Raw genomic sequence first — 21090 nt, forward strand, 5'->3', positions numbered from 1 at the left:
CTCCTGGGGTGGGGGCCGGATGGAGGCTGCATCCTGCAGCAGAGGGTCCACTGAAGGAGGTGGCATCACCTCCCCAGCCTCCCTTCTCTGACATGGCCCATCTGCCAGACACGCCCTCCTCCCCTCACTGCCTCCACCACACAAACAGCATGCCTACTAGCTCAGTGTCTGACCCTACATTAAAGGACCAAGTGGATTTGAGGAGAGGATCATCTGTAGGGTATGTAATCCAAGTATCCTTCTCCAGAGACACATGGTATTACAGAGTCCCTCTGAGGCTTCCTGGCAGGAAGTTATGCATGGCTAACCCTAGAGATTAAACTTGGAGAAAGAAAGGCCAGTAACAGGGGCCATTAAATCCTCTGGGTAATTACTTAAGAGCTTCCAAAGGACTGAACTGAGTCCTCATCTTTTCTCAGGAAAGTATCTGACTCAGAATAATAATTTGAAAGAGATTTGAAAGAGACTATCATTTTCTGAGACATGCAATGTACTAGACACTGTGCTCACTGTCAGACACTTGTAACCCTCACAACCATCCTATGACTATGAATTAATACCCTGATTACTACCCTCATCACAGGAACTGTTTCAGGGTTGTGTAGTGCTTAGACACCACTGTCAGGTAGCTGTGGGTTCAGATTTTGGCTGTTATGTACTGGTTATGTAAATGTTAATCCTTCCCCTCCCCCCCCCCCCATCTCCAGAGTCCTAGGGTTGGTGCCATTTTTCATGAGCAAATGTGATTAGTATCATGCCTTACATGTAGTAGATGTTCAACAAGTATTAACCTCTATTACTTGGATTAATATTTTTACTTAGAAAAGAACTGGAGCTCAGAGAAGTTAAGCATTTTTCCTGAAACAACACAGAGGAAGTGATAAGCAGAGTTTCGAACCTCCAGCTCTCAAATCTATGCTCTTTCCTTAGTACCATTGGATTGTAAGAGATTTAGAGTCAGCTCAAGAGAAGGTTTCCCCATTTTCTCCCCTTGGCCAATGCAATCCCCTGATGACTTACCCAGCCTGTGTTTTACAGGGTCTGCAAGTTAGGAACTAGCCACTTGGCAAATATTACTTGCTTTTACCTGATTTATTCTTCAATAGTCATACTGAACACCTACTGTAAGGTATTAGTCTTCATTTGGTGCTGTGTAGGGCAGTCTTAGCCTCCAGAAACTTACTGTCTGGGAGCTAAGAGACATTAAGATACACTAGGCCCTGCATAGGTTCTGACATCATGTGTGCAGAAGCAGCTAAACTGCTCAGCCTGGCAATTCAGAATCTTCATCAGCTGCTCCACTCTGCATATCCAATGTGGAGTTATAGCAAGGACAGTGTAGGTTCAGAGAGAGTTCAAGTTCTGACTGTAGGTTTTAAACTCTTTGAACCTTCATCCTCCTGTCTGTTCAATGGGGTAAGAGTCAACTCAGAGGACAAAATGAGAGATGTGGAAAGGCCTGGCATCCAATAGTAGCCTCCCTTGCCCCCACCCTCCAGACAATCCATTCTCTGCTTGTCTCTGCTTTCCTGCCTTTGCTGGTCTGAGTTTTCTCTGCCCATCCATTCAAATCTTATCCCTCCATCTGGACTCAGCTTAAATCTCAACTTCCCTATAAAACCTTCCATGAATAACCTAGCCCATGATGGCTTTTCTCTCTGTATTTCTATGGCACTTTCATTGCCTTGAAATGTTAAAAATTTGTTTCATATAGTTCCAACTTGTCCTTTAAGCTCCCTAAGTTCATTATACCCCACAGCAGGGGAGGAGGGTGGCGGCATGGGGGTGGTTTCAGAGGTACGATGAGAACATAATGTGTGCTTATTAAATATACGAAGGTGAGAACCCCCTCTGTGGATAAAGAACACATAGACCTACAAGGCAACTTTATAAAAGCCTCCAGTCGTGGAGTTACCCCTGGCTGTGCCCTTGGAAAAGACAGAGCCAGAAAGCTCAATCCTTGTTCTGTCCAGAGTTCACCTCACAGGAGGCACTGAGCTCAAGCTCTGGATGAAGAAGACATCTCGGATGCCCTTCTCAAAAGACTCCTCATTCCTTGGATTCCATCCCACTCACTTCTGTGTTCTTGGTCCTGCAAGCTCTGGTCAAGACCCATTATTAGCGTGTGTGGCCTATTTTGGAACTGAGCTTGAGGTGTCCATTCTGAGTGGTCCAGGCGGAAGGCCCACTAAGGCATGGGCCTTCAGCCTTTACTCCAGTAGGAGACCCACTCTCCTAAACCCAGCTAGTGGCAGGGACCCAGCCTTTTTAAGCCACCAGGAAGCAGCCCCGCACCCACCTTCAGCATGGATCAGCTCTCACTGTCCTTCCTCAGTGTTCATAACGCCCAGTCTGCAGGGTAGGCACCCTCCCCGCCCCCCCCCCAAAGTCAAGCCCCTGAGTGGGCTTGCCAGTTCCTGCCTAACACCTAGGTAGATGACCAGGTATTAGGACCAGGGTGAGATGTTCCAAGCTGTCAGAACTGCCCTGCTCAGGGGGCGATGCTGGAAGGACATGAGAACTGACTGCATTCTTTAGAATGAGGTGCCTGTGTCCATTGAACAAATTCTAACAATCCCACTGAATTCCTTAGTCCCCTGTTAACTTCGGAAGGGTAGAACCTATTGGCCTTTGCAAGGGATAAGAGGCAACATCAGAAGAGCCAACACCTTCTCCTCTCAGACCCAGGTCTTGTGCCCAGTTCTTTCACCAAGCCTTGCATCTAAAGGCACAAGAACGCCACTGGCCCCAGACACTCAAGCTTTAGCATCTGGCCCCACCCAACTCCTCCCTCCGGGGAATGGATGTGTGTTAGGGAGAAGGTGCCCCTGGCCACTCAGGAGTTAAAATGGCAGTGGGACTGGAAGCGGGTGGCGTGGCACGCAGACGGGGAGGCGGCGACCGGAGTGGTTTGGGGAGGTTGGGAGAGAGGCAGAGAAGCGAGTGAGGAGGGCGAGCGAGGAGCCGGGAGGAGGCGCGGAGGGGCGCGGGGCAACGCGGGGGCCCGCTGGGTGTACTTGGCCTCGCGGCGCGTGGAGGCGCCACCGGCTCAAGCCCGCAGCCTCCCGCCGCGAGCGCAAAGGGCGGCGCGGGCGGGCCGGCGGAGCGGGTCGCTGTTCCGTCGCCCTCCTCGACTGCCCCAGCACCACTCCCAGGACAACTCCACGGCGGCAAGGCGCCCACGAGCCTCCCCGACCTGGGCGGGCGGCGCACGGAAGGGCGCGGACCAGGTTCCCCAGCCCAGCCCAGCCCGGGCTGCAGCCGAGCGGCGCGGCGGCCCCGCACCCGGACGGCGGCCGCGGGGTGAGTGTGCGGGTCCGCCTGGCCCCGCGGCGCTGGGGCCGCCGGCGTGGCGGCGAGGACGTGGCGGGAGCTGGAGGAGGGACGGCCGCGGGCGCCACGGAGCTGCCTGCAGGGAGCTGGTGACTCGGGAAGGGAAGCGGCCGCGAGCGCCGAGGGGAGGCGGGCTGGGGAATGGAAAGCAGGTGGCCGACCGCGCGGGCTGGACCCGAGGCGGCGGGCGAGGGACGTCTGGGTCGGAATCCACCCCAAGAGGCCCGAACCGCCCCCAAACTGTTGCTGGGAAGAGTGGGCCTGGGATGTAGGGGAGACGAGAGGTGGCGGAGAGGTTAGGGAGGGCGTGACAGAGGCGGACAGCGGGCTGGCACCGATCCAGAGCCGCGGGGACCTTTCCTTCCTTGGAGCTCGGGTGTCCGTGCGGAGGGACAAGGTGGCCTTGGTGTCTGCCCGAAGTATCTGGAACCTTGAACCAGGCTCCTCCCAGGCGGTCAGGGGTCTGTCCTCAACCTGGGATGGGACATTTGGGGTGAGGGATGGGCTGGTCTCGGGCTCAGCCTGGGGGCTCTGGGAGTGGGAAGCCGTATCAGAGGGGCAGCTCTGGGCCCACCGCAGCACCCAGGAGACAGGAGGGGGTGGCCAGCCACAGGTGGTCCGTCTGTCCTGCAGCCAAGGGCGGCACAGGCTCTGGCTGTCCAGCCAGCAAGGAGCTGCCGGTGAGGGGGACTGAGCTGAGAAGCTAAAGGTGCAGGAGACCCGGACCCTGGGGGAGGGCCAAGGGGCGTTGCTGTGCTCCCCCTCCTTCCTTCTCTATCAAACGAACAGGAAGGAAAATGTCAGCTGAGCTTTGTGCTCTGTTCCTCAGACTGCCGCAGCTCCCATCTGTTGGAGCCAACGCAGCTTCTAATGGCAGGGTCCGGTCAGGAGGGGGTGGGCTGGGCACAGCGCTCAGTGGCAGAGATGGACCGGACAGGCCTTCTGCTTGAAAACTCCAGAAGGTGGGTGGGAAGATTGCCTCCCCAAGTCAGGGGAGTAGAGGTGGCTCCCTGCCTCCTTGGTCACCATCACTGGGAGCTCTGGGTATTTCATGCGCCCAGGTACAAGGCAGGCTCCCCCTTCCCCACCAGCCTGGGACAGGCTCTGGCTCTGTGTCCTCTCCCTATGTGAGACAGCCAGGAGAGGCTGTCTCTGCTCCCACTGTCTCTGTCTTCCACTGCCCACTGCTCCTTCAGGGTCCCTCCAGCAAGGAGCACTGGGCATGGGGTGGGCAGGTCTGTGTACAAGGCACTGAGGCTCCCGTGCCTGCGGGCCCTGTTGGTATTAGAATAAAGTCACATGTGGGTGGCCTGACCCACTTTCCTGGCTGACCAGGTGCCCTTGTGGGGAGAAGATGGAAAAACAAGGGCACAGCTAGGGGTCTGAGCCTTCTAGGCCCTTTGCCCTCCCCTGGGCCAGCTCACATTGAGCCTAGGGGGTCCCTCTGGAGAGAATGGAACTAAAGGTCTCAGTGCTCCAGCGATCGAGACCTGCCCAGGCACCTGGTGTCTAGGAACACCCCCAGATCCACACCCTCCCCTGGTACAGCCTAACCGGCAGGAGACACCAAATAGCAGTGGGCACTCAGAGGTCTGCCAAGACTAACCCAACCCAGACTGAGACAGGTTTCCTCTGTAGTTCACAGTTCCTCCCCACTCCCCGTTCTCTACCCTGTGCCTCCCTCCGCTCTCACCCTCGTTCCCCTTTACTCCTTCTTCTCTTTCCTCAAGTGTCTCTGTGTCCCCCTCCCTCCTCAGAGTGCCCTCCCTCTTCTTTCATCCTACCCCTTCTCCCGAAGACTCCTCGCTCCTCTCCAGGTCTCCGTCGCCATCCTTGCCCTCTTCTCTTCTGTACACTGCAGCTTTAACCACAGGCCAGGCATGTACTCTGCGCTCCAGACACCCTGCTGGTGGGAACACGTGCCCTGGTGGCTTTGCTGAATCCCCTTTGTGGAGGAGGAGCCAGGGCTGGTGGGCCTGGCAGCTGCGTTCCCCTGGCAGGTCTCCTGTACCTGCCATTTGCCCTCCCTACTCCCCTCCCCCCTTTTTTTTTACTTGAAATGAAAAAGAAAATCCATTACTTTTTAAAGGAAATTTCTTCATTCAACAATTTATTGAGCACTTACTATGTGCCTCGCACTGTTTTAGGAGCTGAGGATATAGCAATTAAACAAACTTTCGTGTCTCAGGGCAGAAGTGAACTTGTATTTATTTGTACTTCCTAGGTGATTAGTTCTGTGTCACCAGACTCTTTCAAAGACCCACTGCTTGGGGGTCTTGACAGTCTTAGTGAATTGTCATCAACTTGCTGAGTGACATCTAATATGACAGGCCCATCTCTTTACAATATACCAGGTACCACAAAGCGTACAGACCCAGGGCACATAAGACATTTCTGACCTAAAAGGATGGACTAGTTCATATTTCACCATTTGGCTGGGAGGACAGTGTTTTAGACAGAGGAGGGAGAAAGATACAGTTTTATTATTGAGTACCTAATAAGTACCAGTCAGAAGCTTTGAAAGAATTATATCATTATCCCTTGCTTTATAGCTGAAGAAACTGAGGACCAGAGAGGATCAACCACTAGCCTCATGTCACATAGGTTTACGTTTAGAAATCATTGATTGTCTGCAGTTCATTTGGCCTCTATGATGTCTGTGACATCTGGTAAGTTGTACAGTTGTCTGAAGATTATATTTTAATCAAATTTTTTGGAAGTATGCCTTGTCTCCTCAGTTAGTATATGAGAATATGTAAGGATTTGCTGAATACTTACATAAATAAGCTTTCTCCAGTAATCAGGGAAGGCTTCCTAGAGGAGATGAGACCCTGAGAGAGGAGGCAGGGAAGGCATTGCTCTTTCTGACGCTACACAGATGTGTGACAAGCTGTAGGCAGGCCACACCCCATCCACACCACCGCCCTGTATCCAGGTAGAGGTGATGGGAAATTGCTGTTTTCATCGAGGGTCACGGTGCAAAAATTAGGTCCATAGCCAGTCTAATTAGTCAGTGCCACTGGTGTTTTTAGCTTCCTTGAGCAGGCCTGGACTCTGTAAATGCTCCAAGGCCAGAAATGGAGGTGGGAGGCTTTCAAGCCTGCAAGGACTACATGGAAGGGCGAGGACAATGAGAGGAGCAGGAAAGGGGGGAGTGACCAGGAACAGGAGGGGAGCGGGACGAAGGCAGAAGGCAAACAGAAACGGAAAACAGAAGGCAAGAGACATGCAAGAAAACACATAACCAGACAGGACAGACAGCGTGTGTGGTGGGACTGCTGAGAGAGTAAGAACGCCTATACCTTACACTTCTTTGAGGACCCTGGTCTCAGTCCTAAAACACAGAGGCTAGGAAGTCACCAGACTAGCTTTATGCAGACATTTGCTTACACAATCAGCCCATCTTTTCTAAGCACCTAATGTGTGTTCAGAACTGTGGTAGATGCTAGAGACAAAGAGACAAATTAGATCTTGCCCCTGCCTTCCAGGAGTTCATAGTAAGAATATAGAGTCTGGAGCTGCACACCTGGGGTTCAAATCCAGGCTTCACCACTTATACCTGAGTGACATTGGGCAAGTCATTTGACCTCTCTGTGCCTCGGTTTCCTGTCTCATGGACTTGTTACAATGATTAGATGAGTTAATACATGTAACAAGCTTGGATCAGTGCCTGGCATAGTAAGTACTATGTAAGTATATTATTGTTATTATTATTCAGTGGGAGTGAGTGCCAGTCTTCCAATAATGAAACAAGTGCTGTAATACAGGGATAAGCAGATAAAGAGATGACTATCTCTGTCTGCAGATTAGGGAATGGTTCTCAAAGTACATGATATTTGGGGCAAGGCTTGAAAAGGAGTCAACCAGGCAGAGGTGGTGGGCCTGAGGACACTGGCGCCAGGGGCATCTGGGGCACCGGGATCGTATATGAAAGGTACCACGTTGTGTGTGCAATGCCTTCTGTAGGTATCAGGGTCACCTGGGGCAGGTTCCGGCTCAGCCTCTGTTTCCAGGGCTCGGAGCTGAGCCTCTAGTGCTGCAGGTCTCCCAGGACAGTCCCACACTCTCTGGCCTAGAACAGTTGGCCTTTGGACAGGGGGCCTGATACATCTCTCTGGGATTGGTCTCGTGACCATGCTTCCTAAATAGTCTAAGTCATCCTCAAGCAGTCTGTGCTCCAAACCCAGATACTTTATACCAGAGCTACCACAGCCCTTGTCGTCTGGCTTCTTGCACTTTCTGGGGACCCAGTAGGACACCTTGGAGATGCCTGTTAGGAGGGGAGTTGAATCAGGTTTGGTTTAGAATCCAGTTTCTCTCTGTACACTTCTTCCACCCACACCTTCCCTGCTGCTCAGCATTTGTTGGACTTGAAATGAGTTCCAAGATGAAGAGCAGGCAGAGGCTTCCTGGGGCAATAACCATTTCTCAACTTCTACCTCTCACATTGTAATGATGCTAATTATAGCAGCTAGCTTTTATTGAACATTTACTATGTGCCGGACACTGTGCCAATTGCTTTACCTACATTATCCGATTAAATCCTCAAAAATACCCCTATTAGGCAGGCACTCTTATTATCTCTAATTTAAACTCGAGGAAACTGAGACTCAAAGAGGTTCAGTAACTTGCTCAAAGGCATATAGCTAGAAAAAACCAACGGAGGATTTAACCTTCTTTCTGACCCAAGGACTCCTGCTTCTTAACCACCCCGGGATCCAGTAGTCCCCGGACCTGGAGGGTGCTCTGGGGCCAGCCAGCCCATTCTTCTCGCTTCCTACAATAAGAAGCTCCCAGAGCCCTGTCCAAGCAAGGGGCTGCCTGTCCCCTTTCTGAGACCTTCAAAGAGGGTGTCCCCTCTTCCTCCTGCTCCCACAGCTCCTCAAGAACCGACATTGTTTCCTTCTGTCTCAGCTAAGTGCCTCAGGGACCACATGGAGCCAGGGCTCTCCAGGAAAGTTGGACTCTAAGAATCAGTCCTCCTTCCCCCCCAAAAAAGAGAGTCAATCCCCGTGGCTACAAAAGCAGAAGCACTGCAGGGGTGACTTCTGGGAGATGCGAGCATGGGCACAGACCCTGATTCAGCAGATTAGGTGTGGATGGTTTGGGAATGGTGTTGTCCATGGGGTATCCATAGCAAGCAGCCTCGTGTCCATAGGAAGAACAAGTACAACCATTCATATTTACAAACTCATAATGCAGATCCTTCCGGAAAAACCATATGGAAGAAGGAGCTTTGATTGTCAGGCAATCAGCTTGGCTCCCCCTATAAAAGTGGGTCTGTCTTACCAGGTCCTTTCGGGAGCGGGCTGGGGCAGGAAAGAAGAGATAAGAAAGGCAGGAGAGGTTACGTGCCTCTATAAAGTGTTCTCAAAAGGAGCATTCAAAGGCAGGTGGTGAAAGGTCTGTCTTTGGCCCAGGAGGGCAGAGGTGGTAATGACAGGAGATGGAGTCACCACCGCAGAGGGGTGGGCAAGCTGTGCGTGAGGAAGGGGAAGGACTTGACACTGAAACCCCCTATCTTCTGCTTCTGGACAGACCTCCCAATGGGATGAAGCGAGCTGGGCTCACCGGCTCTAGGCCCCTGACCTTCTGAAGGTATCTGCCCAGCATTCGCCCAGGAATGGAAGGGTGTAACCCCACATCCACATCTGGGGTTTTCCTCTTTATTGCCCATCTCGGCAGAACCATGTGTCAGCTCTGTCAGACAGAGTGAGACTGGCCTCTTCATTTAGTAAGTATTTTTAAAGTATCTGTGCTTGGCCTGCTGGTCTAGACAACTGTGATCAACCAGCAACCAGAGTTTTCTGCTCTCGTGGAGTTTATCCCTGATTGTCAGGGGAGACAGTAAAATAAATAGTATATTAGGAAGTGGCAAGTGCTAAAGAGAAAAAAGTAAGCAAGGAAGAGGGATAGGAGAGGATATGCTAGGGAGGGGAGAGTTTGGGTCCGGAAGACCGCCCTGTGAAGGGGACGTCTGGGTGAAGATGAAGTGGCTACAAGGTGGTAAAGGCACACCAGGCAGAGGGAACAGCAGGTGCAAGGGCTCAGAGGCAGGGCCGTGCCTGGTTGGTTTGAGGAGGCCAGATCTTGGGAAGCCTTGGGGCTGAGGTGAGGAGTTTGGTTTTGCTTCCGAGTGAAACGGCGACTTTGCAGGGTTTGGGACAGGAGGTCACATGACCTGACCTTTTAAAACCCCAAGATTTTGGCCATCCAATTCAGTATTTCACTAGGTGGCTAGTCAGGAGGTTCTCCAGCCATTTAAGCTAATTTCGTCAATTAGTACTCACCACCCCTCAAGTGCTTTTGGAGCACCGTCCTAGTGAGGGCTGTGGGCTCGGGGAAAGAAACGTAAGTCAGTGGTCTTGACTGGTAAGGAAATCTACAGATCTGTTGAGGAGGCAAACCTTATACTCCCAAGAAATAACAAGGGAATAATACCAGACAGTATTTAAAACCAAGTGCTAAACTGTGTGATTTAGACTATAAATGTTATCAGAACTGTGAGCTGTGTGGGAGTATATAGGAACGCTGCCTCGAAGGGGTGCGGCTGCTGCGGCCTGGAACTGGCTGGGGTTTGGGTCTGCAGAGGGTGGAGTTCTGGAGAAGGGAACTAGTAGCTCCTGGGGGTGGGATGGGAAAAGGGAGGCCCTGGGGGGGTGCGGGGGGCACGGGGGGGGGCACGGGTGGGGGGGAACAGGTTTTGTCTCCGGTGTAGTCCCTTCCCCACCATCAGGTTTCCGGTGCCCCTTTGTTCTCTCCGGACAGGAGAGCAGCCCTTTTTTTAGACCAGGGGTCCCCAAACTACGGCCTATGGGCCGCATGCGGCCCCCTGAGGCCATTTATCTGGCCCCCACCGCACTTCCGGAAGGGGCACCTCTTTCATTGGTGGTCAGTGAGAGGAGCACATTGACCATCTCACTAGCCAAAAGCAAGTCCATAGTTCCCATTGAAATACTGGTTAGTTTGTTGATTTAAATTTACTTGTTCTTTATTTTAAATATTATATTTCTTCCCGTTTTGTTTTTTTACTTTAAAATAAGATATGTGCAATGTGCATAGGGATTTGTTCATAGTTTTTTTTTATAGTCTGGCCCTCCAACAGTCTGAGGGACAGTGAACTGGCCCCCTGTGTAAAAAGTTTGGGGACCCCTGCTTTAGAGGATGAATGCCCACTGTCCCATTCCTGCCTTCTTCTCTGCAAGGCCAGCTGATCTCTACCCTTTGACATGTCTTGCTTTGAGAAGGTCCCTTCCCAGCTCTCATGTAGTTTCTGAGATGGGTGCTTTCCTAATCGGTTGCTATCCCCAGCCCCTTGGCCTGCTGACGTTAGGCCCAATTCTCTGCCATCCGTTAAGCTCTGTTTTCTACCCAGCCTGCAGCTAGCTGCTCTTCTCCCTTCCTCTCACTAGCCTGGCTCCTGTTTGGTAGGTTACTGCTAGAACATTCCAATTTGATATGTACTGTATATAGTGAACTAGAAATAACATTGTACTGAAATGAGCAAACATTCCCTCATGAGGGGTGAGTCTGTCCTTTCCCTGGAGAGAGGCCACCTGGGGTCTTGGGGTTTGGCTCACTTCAGACCTGACCATAAAGAGAGAGCCCTAGAGTGGGGTGGAGTGGAGTGGGGTCCCTCAGTAGCACCTTACTCTCTCTGCCCCGACCCTATCCCCAGACAAAGAGCAAGAGCCAAGAGTCACATGGGCAACCCTTTCTGCTAAAGAGACTTCTCCCTCCTCTGGGCTCTGGCATCCTGAGAAAGGAGGGCCCACCCACTCTACCTGGAGGCACTGGGCACAATCCCTAAGATGCAGTCTAAGCTCACAATGGGGAGGAACTGGAATTAGAAGTGGGTTAAAGACCCTGTCCCTTAACCACACATCCTTGGGCATTTTACTTAACCTCTCTGAGCCTTAGTTTTCCCATCTACAAATCTGGGTTAATAATACCCACTTAATCAGGTTGTTAGAAATAAAAAGTAACACTGCTGAGTTCTTACCTACGCATTTAATCCACACAACTAGGGTATATGATTTCCCCCCATTTTGCAGTTGAGGAAAATGAAGCTGGGAATCATTAAGTAACTTGCTCAAGGCCACACGCAGCTGGCAAGTGGCAGAGCCAGAATCTAGCCTCAAATCTTCCTGACTCCAGGGCCCTGGTTCTCAACCACCGCATAAAATGAGATAATCTGTGTCAAGTGCCCGCTACAAAGTAGAAGCTCAATAAATGTTAGTTTCTTTCCCCCTCATTTTCCCCAGGGCTGATCCTCCAAAGAATACCTTTCTCCTACCTCATCACATTTCTCTTCTGGGGTCCCCTGGGACGTATGATAGAGGTAGGAATCAGAGTAAGCTGCCGGTTTATACCAAGAAAAAAATAAGGCTGAGAGAGGGTAATTTGCAAAAAAGCATAAAACACAGAGGGTGCAGTGATTAATATCCAGGAATTCTTTCTCACAAGAGTGCTGCTATCCAGCCGCACTGGGTCCTAGGCCGTTGGCAGAGGGTTATGTTGTATGGGAAGCAAATGGGAGGCCCCATCTCCCTCAGGGCTTGTCAGAGCCTGTCTCACCTGTAAATGCTAGAGTTGGTCACTAATGGTCCTGGAAAGGTGCTAGCAGGAAGATTCTAAGACCTATGCTTTCTAGACTTGGTACTATTTCTGGAGTTTGTTAAAAATAATCTGGGGAGGGGGGTCCCTGGCCAGTTGGCTCAGTGGTAGAGCATCGGCCTGGCGTGCAGGAGTCCCGGGTTTGATTCCCGGCCAGGGCACACAGGAGAAGCACCCATCTGCTTCTCCACCCCTCCCCCTCTCCTTCCTCTCTGTCTCTCTCTTCCCCTCCCGCAGCCAAGGCTCCATTGAAGCAAAGATGGCCCGGGCGCTGAGGATGGCTCCTTGGCCTCTGCCCCAGGCACTAGGATGGCTCTGGATGGAACAGATCGACGCCCCAGATGGGCAGAGCATCGCCCCCTGGTGGGCATGCCGGGTGGATCCCGATCGGGCACATGTGGGAGTCTGTCTGACTGCCTCCCCATTTCTGACTTCAGAAAAATAAAAATAAAAAAAAATCTGGGGATTCCTCTGCATGGATCTAGGAAGAGGACGGTGTTGAAGTTAAAGGTATGAAAGGAAAGGATGACATCTCAAGTTTATGACTATTAGGTCAGCGTGCCTTCTGCGCTAGGTGCAGTGCCAGTGGAGGGGATGGGTAGTAGGGGGAGCACAGGAAAACAGACTCGTGGCCTCAGCCGCTATCTTGTCTGATGGGAGAGATCCTTCACTTGCATGCATGGACACACACACACACACACACACACACACACAGCTCCATCTGACTTTACTTAAAAGGAAAAGCAAAAGCAGATCACTGCAGGACAATCTGAGTGTATGTGTGTATATGGAATGGGGAGGAAAGGGCTGAGACACGTGGTCCCCAAAACAGCCCTCATTATTTTTCCCTGGAGACCTCCTTTCTGGTAGACATAGCAATCCCCTCTCTGTATACCCCTGCAGGACAGCCTAAGACTACCACCATTCACACTTGATGGTCAGGCCCAAAGTTCCTCTGAATTCCTTATAATGATCTCCCAGGGAGAAACAGAGGGGTCCGAATCATAGCACTTTAAAACTGATGGCACCTGAGAATCCTCTGGTCATGTGGCTTTCAGACATTTATAGAATCCTTTTTTGAAACACATGTGGCAGGCAGAATAATGGCCCCTAAAGATGTGTGTGTACTAGTCTGTGAAACCTCTGACTAAGTCAGGTTACATGACAAGGGGAATTACGGTGACAGATGGAATTAAGTAGGAATCTTAAAATAAAGAGATAGTCCCGCCCGGAATATCTGGTACACCAAGTGTAATAACAAGGGTTCTTTAAATGTAGTAGAGAGAGGCAGAAGTCAGTGTCAGAGTAATGCGATGTGACAAAGACTCAATGGGCCATTGGTGGCTTTGAGGACTGAAGGGGCCATGAGCCAAGGAATGTGGGTGGCCTCTAGAAGGGGAAAAAAGCCAGGAAACAGATTTTTCCCTGCATCCTCCACAAAGGGATGCAGACCTGTCGACACCTTGATTGTAGCCCAGTGAGACTCATTTTTGCATGTTAGAGCATAAATCTGTGTGGTTTTAAACATCAAAATTTGCAGTAATATGTTTTAGCAGCAACAGGAAATGAATAGAAGGCTGCTGTATGTAGCTGGAGCAAAGCGGCTGGACCTGAACACCCCACTGCCTCGGCCTCCTCCTGACCCATGACTCCGAGCAACCACTTCATAACTCTGAAGATCCCGATGTGGAATATGTGTCTGAGGCAATCCCAGTTATTTTCCAGATGATACAACTGAGGCCCAGAGAGGAGTGGCTTTGTGGGACGTCACACCAAGTTAGTGGAAGAGCTGGGATACCCATCCAGAGCCTACTGCCGCCTTGTCGGAACTTCTGGATGCTGCACACCTTCTATCAGCCATTTCCAACCAGTGTATGTGTGCACTGTGACCCACAGGGGCCCGGGCACTATGCTCAGCGCTAGGCAGGAGCAAAGTGAGTTCCAGGCTCAGAAGATGAGAATGTTAAGGCTTGAGGGCTGTTCTGCTTTCAGCCTGTCCCTGGGCCTCAGTTTCCTCCCAACACAGGCAACCAGCTCAGACTGCTAAAGGCTGTCAGTGGTCCTTGGCCCCAGGGCTGGTCCCCAAGGCTAGTTCCCATATAGGCTTTATCCCAGCCACCTCCTCTGGGGAGGACATGTCTATGATGGGAGGGGGCTGGGCCCACTGGCCGGGGCTGCACCTGCCTTTCTGCGGCCTGTGTGTCATTTATCACACCTAACAAGCTGCAGGTGGGGAGGACCAGAGGCTTGGGGAGGGGGCGAGAGGAGGCGGCAGTGCCCAGTGCCCTGCCCGGAATCGTCACCCTGATAGCGCATAGCGTGTCATCTCCCCTCTGCCAGGTGTTTTGGCCTTCCGAGCTCTTCCCACAGCACACCTGAGCCACAGGCTGGCCCCCAGGGCCGCCAGCTCCTGGTGTTGGTCTCCATAGCAACCCCACATTTACCATTCTGGTTTCTAATGACTTATTGGCATGTGTGGTAATTTGCAGCACTTGGCAGGCAAAGCTAGGGGCGTAGTGGGGAGGGGCGGCGGCAGTAGGAGGGGTTCAGGTTGTGGAGGGAGAGAGAGGCGAGCTTCTTCCTGCCCCACTCCTCCTCTGCCCTGTGGACTATTATCTGGAGTAAGGTTTGCTGCTTGAAGTCCAGGTCCTCCCCTCTGAGGAGCGTCAGGAAAAGACAGATGGACAGACAGCTGTAGAGCACAGCTGCTCACCTGTCAGTCAGAGGCAAACAGGTGTGGAGGGGCTGGCAGCCATGCTCACCTGGGGCAGGTCAGACCACTCATGTTTTCTGCCGTTCCTGCCTGCTCCCTCGACCCTGAGAACAACAGGTATCTCCTGGGCCCAATGGCTGCTCTGCCTTATGAGGGGGTAAGGAACGGGGGTAATGTGTCCAGAGGGGAGCCCTTGCACCTTTGTGGCCCCTCGCAGGCTCAGAGAATCAAGCCGGGTGGCACTGAATGAAATGCCAGATTGTGCCTGACCAGTGTTGGCGCAGGGGGTGAAGGGTCGACCTGGATGCTGAGGTCATCCATTTGAAAACCCCGGCTTGCCCAGTCAAGGCACATACAGGCAGCTACTGCCCAATTGAGTCTTCCTGTCCACCCCCCTTTCTCTGTCTCTTTTTCTCTCTCCTTTCTCTAAAATCAATAAATACAATTTTTAAAAGGAAGGAAGGAAGGCGAGAGGTAAGGAAAGGAGAGAGGGAAGGAAAGGAGGGAGGGAGGGAGGGAGGGAGGGAGGGAGGAAGGAAGGAAGGAAGGAAGGAAGGAAGGAAGGAAGGAAGGAAGGAAGGAAGGAAGGCCCAGACTGTGAAGGTAGTGGGTGAGCCAACCTAGCAATCAAAGGGGAAGTGAGGGCCTGACTTTCCTCTTTTCTTCAGCAAAGCTTCCCAACCTCAAAACTGCCCTCCCAGAGCAAGGCAGAGGGGAGCCTCAGCAGCCTGTGTTGCTGCTGTCTTCCTTCTCTGCCTCCCCATTTGCTTCTGCCTCTCGGTTGATTCCGAGGCAGCCTTGTGCTAAACAGAGCACCAACTTTAAAGTTGGAGACATCTGGGTTAGAATCCTGTGGCCACTGTTTCCCGGCTCTATGACCTTGGACATGCCTCTTAACCTCTCTTTGAGTTTCAGTTTGCCCATCTGTAGGATAGGATTAATGTACCCATCTCGCAGGCTTGTAAAAATGAAACCAATTCACACTTGTAAAATGCTTGGCACATAGTGGGCATCAATACATGTGACAGAAAATTTTTTTTCTTTTTCTTTTTTTTTTGTATTTTTCTGAAGCTGGAAATGGGGAGAGACAGTCAGACAGACTCCCGCATGCGCCCGACCGAGATCCACCCGGCACGCCCACCAGGGGCGATGCTCTGCCCACCAGGGGGCGATGCTCTGCCCCTCCCGGGCGTCGCTCTGTCGCGACCAGAGCCACTCTAGCGCCTGGGGCAGAGGCCAAGGAGCCATCCCCAGCGCCTGGGCCATCTTTGCTCCAATGGAGCCTCGGCTGCAGGAGGGGAAGAGAGAGACAGAGAGGAAGGAGAGGGGGGGGGTGGAGAAGCAGATGGGCGCCTCTCCTGTGTGCCCTGGCAAGGAATCAAACCCGGGACTTCTGCACACCAGGCTGACGCTCTACCACTGAGCCAACCAGCCAGGGCCTACATGTGACAGAATTTTAAAAGTAATCTTTTAATTATCTACTCCAATAAAGACGAGCAATGTGATCAATAATTTTAAAAATTCGGGTGGGCTTGGTAGCGTTTTTTTTTTTTTTTTAAATATTCAAGAATAGTCTTTATTCAGTAAATATTTATTGCCTTTCTACTATGTACAAAGTACTGGGCCAGGGGCTAGGTCTTTCCTGATTTCATGATTAGGGTAAATTAGGTTGTCTATGCATTCTCTAAGTGTATATATAGCGTCCGACATGAGATGGAGGGAAAGGGGGCCAAGGAGGCCTAGCAGAGAGAGGGTGGCCCAAGGTCAACCACGTAAGTGGATCTTCTGTGGATTTCTGAGAAGTATCTGGCCTCCAGAGAAAGATCTGCATTGTGAAGGCTCGGTCTGGGTCATGCGCAGTGAGACGCTGCCTGACGACTCAGAGATGATGAGTCTGTTTGCAGAACTGGATAGTGGAAGAGGGGCCAGTGGGTGGCTGCTCCTCCATGTTCATAATCTGCTGCTGAGGCTGAGGCCACCAGTAACCACCCAGCCACCAGGCATAGGAAGAGCAGAGGCGCCTGCCCTCACCTGGGCATCTGAGCAGATCGCAGCTCCCTCAGCCGGCGCGGGTGTGGGGAGGCGAAGGGAGCTAGTGGGAACTGGGAAACTCGGCTTCATCTCTGCCAGCAGCTGGAATCTGTCTGTTCTTCTATCGGCCTCCTCCTAGCCTTCTCTAAGATGGAGCACCAGAGATGCGCAGACAGAACGTCAGAGGTGGCTAGGTCCCTGGAGTGTCTGGACCTCTGCTTTCCCGTTTCTCACACATCATAGCAGGCATATGCTGTGACAATGGCTCGGGGACTCTACTGACCCAGAGCGAAGGGGATCATTCACATCATAGTAGGCATATGCTGTGACAATGGCTCAGGGACTCTACTGCCCCAGGGCGAAGGGGATCATTCACATCATAGCAGGCATATGCTGTGACAATGGCTTGGGGACTCTACTGACCCAGGGCGAAGGGGATCATGATCTTAGCACGCCAGGAACCTGTCTGTGGCTCCCTGATGTCAGCTGGAAAGCTCTGACTTAACCAGTTCCTCCAACCTGTTTCTATTAATGAGAAACCTGGGGCCCAGGGAGGGGAAAGGACTTGCCCAAGGCCACGCAGCATTTTAGTGTCATCGGTACTAGAGATGAATCTCCTAACTTCTGGCCCTGTGCAGTATCTATTACCTCTTCTCAAAACTCCTCCCACTTTCTTTTTTGACCTTTCAATCTGGAGAATGTACTTCAGGTGGAAGGGAATATGATTTCTCTAAGAGATCGTTATTCTCCAAATCTTGTAAAATCGGGCTACTCTCCCCCTCCCTTTTATCATCGCCAGCCACCCTCCTGGATGGATCGGTAAAGCATCTGCTCATAGACATCTTCCCCTTTCAAGTCCATCCATTGTCCTGGGTGAGCTCAGTGACTACATGGACAACTCTTCCTACCCCCAGACCATCAGCCCATTCACTGGCCTCCCCACCTCAGCCACTCACTCCCAATGTCACACCCTAGATCTTGCCATCACCTGAAAAGTCACCTCGTAGAGATCCCTGATTTCTGGTTATCACCTCCTGGTCTGCCAGCTTGCTGTCCATTGACCCACACACAGCCGTTCTTTGACCCCACTGGGGTCTTTGGTCCATGACACCTCTGCTTCCTTGCCATTCATTGTCTTCCTCTGAGTCCAGATAGATCCCATGCTCTGTCATTTGAAGAGCTCTCCTGCCACTATCCTAAACTCTCCTGACCCTCTTTTTTATTGCCCCTGGCTGGCAAAGTCCCAGTCTGGATTAATCACTCATCTGCTTCTTTCTGCCTTTATCCGGACAACTCAACCTGCCAGAAAAAGACAAAATGAGGCAGATTGGTACCTCTAAAAATTTATCGTTACCAACTCAACTTATTCTTCCAAAGTGCCTGGTGTTCCTACCACATTCCTCTGGGTCTCTGTCTCCTGACTCTACAATGACTACTTCACACCCTCCCCCCCACTCCCACCTGCACCCTCACTCTCAGCTGAGGACCTCACCTCCTACTTCACAGAGAGATAGGAAGTCATCAGGCAGAATTCCCTCAACTCATCCCCACCAGCCCCTCACACGTACCTGTCTCCACACCCTTCTGTTTCTGCAGAGGAGGCATTTCCATTGCAGGCCAGTCTTCCACCACCTCTGCTCTAGACCCTGCCCTCTGGTCTTCTCAGAATACCCTTCCCACCAAGCTCAAGTTCTTCCCACCTCCAACAGCAACAACAAAAATCTTCCCCAAGCCCAACTCCACTTTCTGCCACCACCTTGTCTTTTCTCCTTTGCCAAACTTCTTGAAAGAACTGGCAATACTAGCTCTCTCCATTTCTGCACCTCCCACTTCTTCCCCTGCCCCACTCCAGCCTGCTGCCTCCCTCCTCGTTCTGCTGAGACAGCTCTCCATATCGCTAAATGCAGGGAACATTTTTTTTTTTTTTTAGTTCTCAGAAGAATTTTTCCCTTCCTTTCCGACACTTTCTTCTCCTTTGGCTTCTCTTACCCCACAATCCTGGCTTTTCTGGTTGCTCCCAAGTCTTCTTTGCTGAGCCACCTTTCCCTTCTTCATCTTTAAACCTTGGTGTTCCCGATGGTCTGGTTCACGGTATTCTCTTCTGACTGGATACTTGTCATTAGGCCATCTCATGAGTGCCTTCTGTTATCAACCAGCCACATTCAGGTGACGACCAAGTCCTTATATCCATCTGTCTAGCTGACTAAGTTGGATACCCCAAAAACCCTCAGACTGGGCATATCTAAAGGCAGAGTCATGATTCTCCTCCTAATCTCCCACTGTCTTCTCCACCCTCTGCCCATTCCCCTTCCAGCATTGCCTGTTCTTGTGAATGACACCACCTCACACCAGTTCTGTACGCCATAAACTGGGAGGCATTGTCAGCTCTTCCATTTACACCCTTACCATTACACCACCACCAGGTCCTGCCTGATTTGGGTGCTAATCTACTCCAAAACAGCACCCAAATCCATCCACTTCCCCATGTTCACAACCTCTACGTTACTTTCAGCTGCCCTCACCTCTTGCCTGGACCACTGGAATCACTTAATTGGCATTCCTGCATCTACCTTACACCTTCAATAGCTGCTCCAAATAGCTCCAATAGCTGCTAGAATGACCTTTTAAGGATAGCCTGACCTGGTCATATTCTCTCACAGCCCCAGAACTCCTCAGGGATTCCCGGTGAGTGCTCTTAGGATGAGCAGTGGCGGCAGCCCCTTGGAGGACTCAGCCTGCGCCTCCCTCTCCAGTTCTACCCGCCTCCCCCGCCCCATGCCCTGCGCTCTCTCATTGGCTTCTTTCCGTTCCTTCACTGCCAGGCTCCTCTTCGCCTCATGGCCTTCACCCCTTTTCCATACTCCTCCCGAGATTTTAGTTATTTTTCAGATCTCAGCTCAAATAGCCCTTTCTTAGAAGAGCTTCCCCAGGGCACCTGCAGAACACTCAGAATGTCCTGTATGCTTCGTCCAGCACACATTGTGATATCCAGTTATGTAATGTGGTGTTGACTAGATCAATGTCTGTCTCTGCCTCTAGACCTTGACCCCAGGTAGGAGGCCCTATCTGTTTAGTTCACCATTGTAGCACAGATTAGGTGTTCAAAAATATTGGGGGGGGGGGAGTGAATTCATTAATAAAAGGTTTTTAAAAAGGACGTCATGGAAAAAGCTGGAGGGAAAAGCTACCCTCTGAGTGTGACCAGATGGCACCGCCTCGCCAGTGTTCTGCTATGTAAAGAAACGGGGCTCCTGTCCCCTTTCCTTCCCCTTCGCTCTCCTTCCCCAGCTGAAGACCCTGCCCAGATTCAGAGCAGGTTCATTTTGATCTTTCCAGTCAGGATGGACTGCTCTTCACCAGTAGTTCTTTCAAGAACAATAGCAGTAATCTTTCACATCTGAACAGCTCTTTACAGCCCCCCAAGCTCTCACATCCCTTACAGTGCTGGCTCTTCGACGTCCTTTGAGCCACCCCTGTGAGGAAGTGGGGAGCGTGTTAGGAGCACTTGCTTCACACTGGGGGGAAGGACAGCTCCGAAAGCTTCAGTGGCTCACTGCGGTCCTGGGCTGGCCGGCAGCGATGGCTAGACCGAGCCAGTGCCTGCGGCCCACCCCGAGCTGTCTGCACTGCTGCATAGGTGGCTCACAAGAAAGAGGCTGCTGCTTGAGTTCTGGATTCTCTGCAGGATGGAAGGGTTCACGCCCCCCAAGAGCCCCACAGGGTGGGGAAAGGCGTGCCTGGAACGCAGCATTTAGCTTGGTCTGCAGTCGAGTTCCCTTCTCTGTAGTTAAGGCCCATCCAAGGTGGCTTTGTGGAGCCCCGGGCGGGCCTCTCACTGGCCTAGTATACTTAATAGCCCCTCATTCCATGCTGGGGACAGAGTGATGTCATGACAGGGTTGGCCCTGGGGTCCCAGGAGCAGGAGTCCAGAGCACCCGCAGAGCACGGAGCGGAGCGGGGTGGATGAGGCTGCGGGGGACTCCCGAGGCTCCTGGCCACCTTCTGAAGGGCGGCATCTGGGCTCCTGGGGCGAGCACGGCCTCTTGGCCTGGCTTGTGCCTGCTTTGCCAGCCTCTTTCCCTCTACTCTCTGCCTCTGAAATGCTCGAGTAAACCTGCTGCCTCTGCTTCCCCACTGTCCCAGCTGCCCCGCACCACTGAGCTTTGCTGTCCATCCCTCTGCCCGGCTCCTTCATGCCCCCCACACCAGACCTGACCCTTCCCTGCTTCAGAACTCAGCTCTTGTGACATCTTTTCCAGGAAGCCCTCCCCAGCACCCAGAGACCTCCTCTGCTATACCAAGCAGAGTCAGCATGTTCTGTTAAAAATCTCTTTGCTGTGTCTTCCCCTTCTGCTGAGTTGGAAACTTCTGGAGGACAGAGACCGTGACTTACTCAT

General features: G+C 52.0%; 1 protein-coding gene across 2 annotated transcripts in view; it reads left to right on the top strand.

Annotated features, from left to right (window-relative positions):
• The first annotated feature begins 2939 nt into the window (after positions 1-2939).
• LRRN2 (leucine rich repeat neuronal 2) overlaps positions 2940-21090 on the top strand; it is a 67461-nt gene continuing 49310 nt past the window's right edge. The window contains exon 1 of one of the 2 annotated variants that reach the window (XM_066361984.1): positions 2940-3303. The gene's annotated coding sequence lies outside the window, so the exon portion shown is untranslated. Of the gene's footprint in view, positions 3304-5931; positions 6003-21090 lie in introns of those variants that run through there. The other variant, XM_066361985.1, reaches the window with a different exon arrangement.

Source organism: Saccopteryx leptura, chromosome 2 (assembly GCF_036850995.1).
Source record: "Saccopteryx leptura isolate mSacLep1 chromosome 2, mSacLep1_pri_phased_curated, whole genome shotgun sequence".
Taxonomy (NCBI): Eukaryota; Metazoa; Chordata; class Mammalia; order Chiroptera; family Emballonuridae; genus Saccopteryx; species Saccopteryx leptura.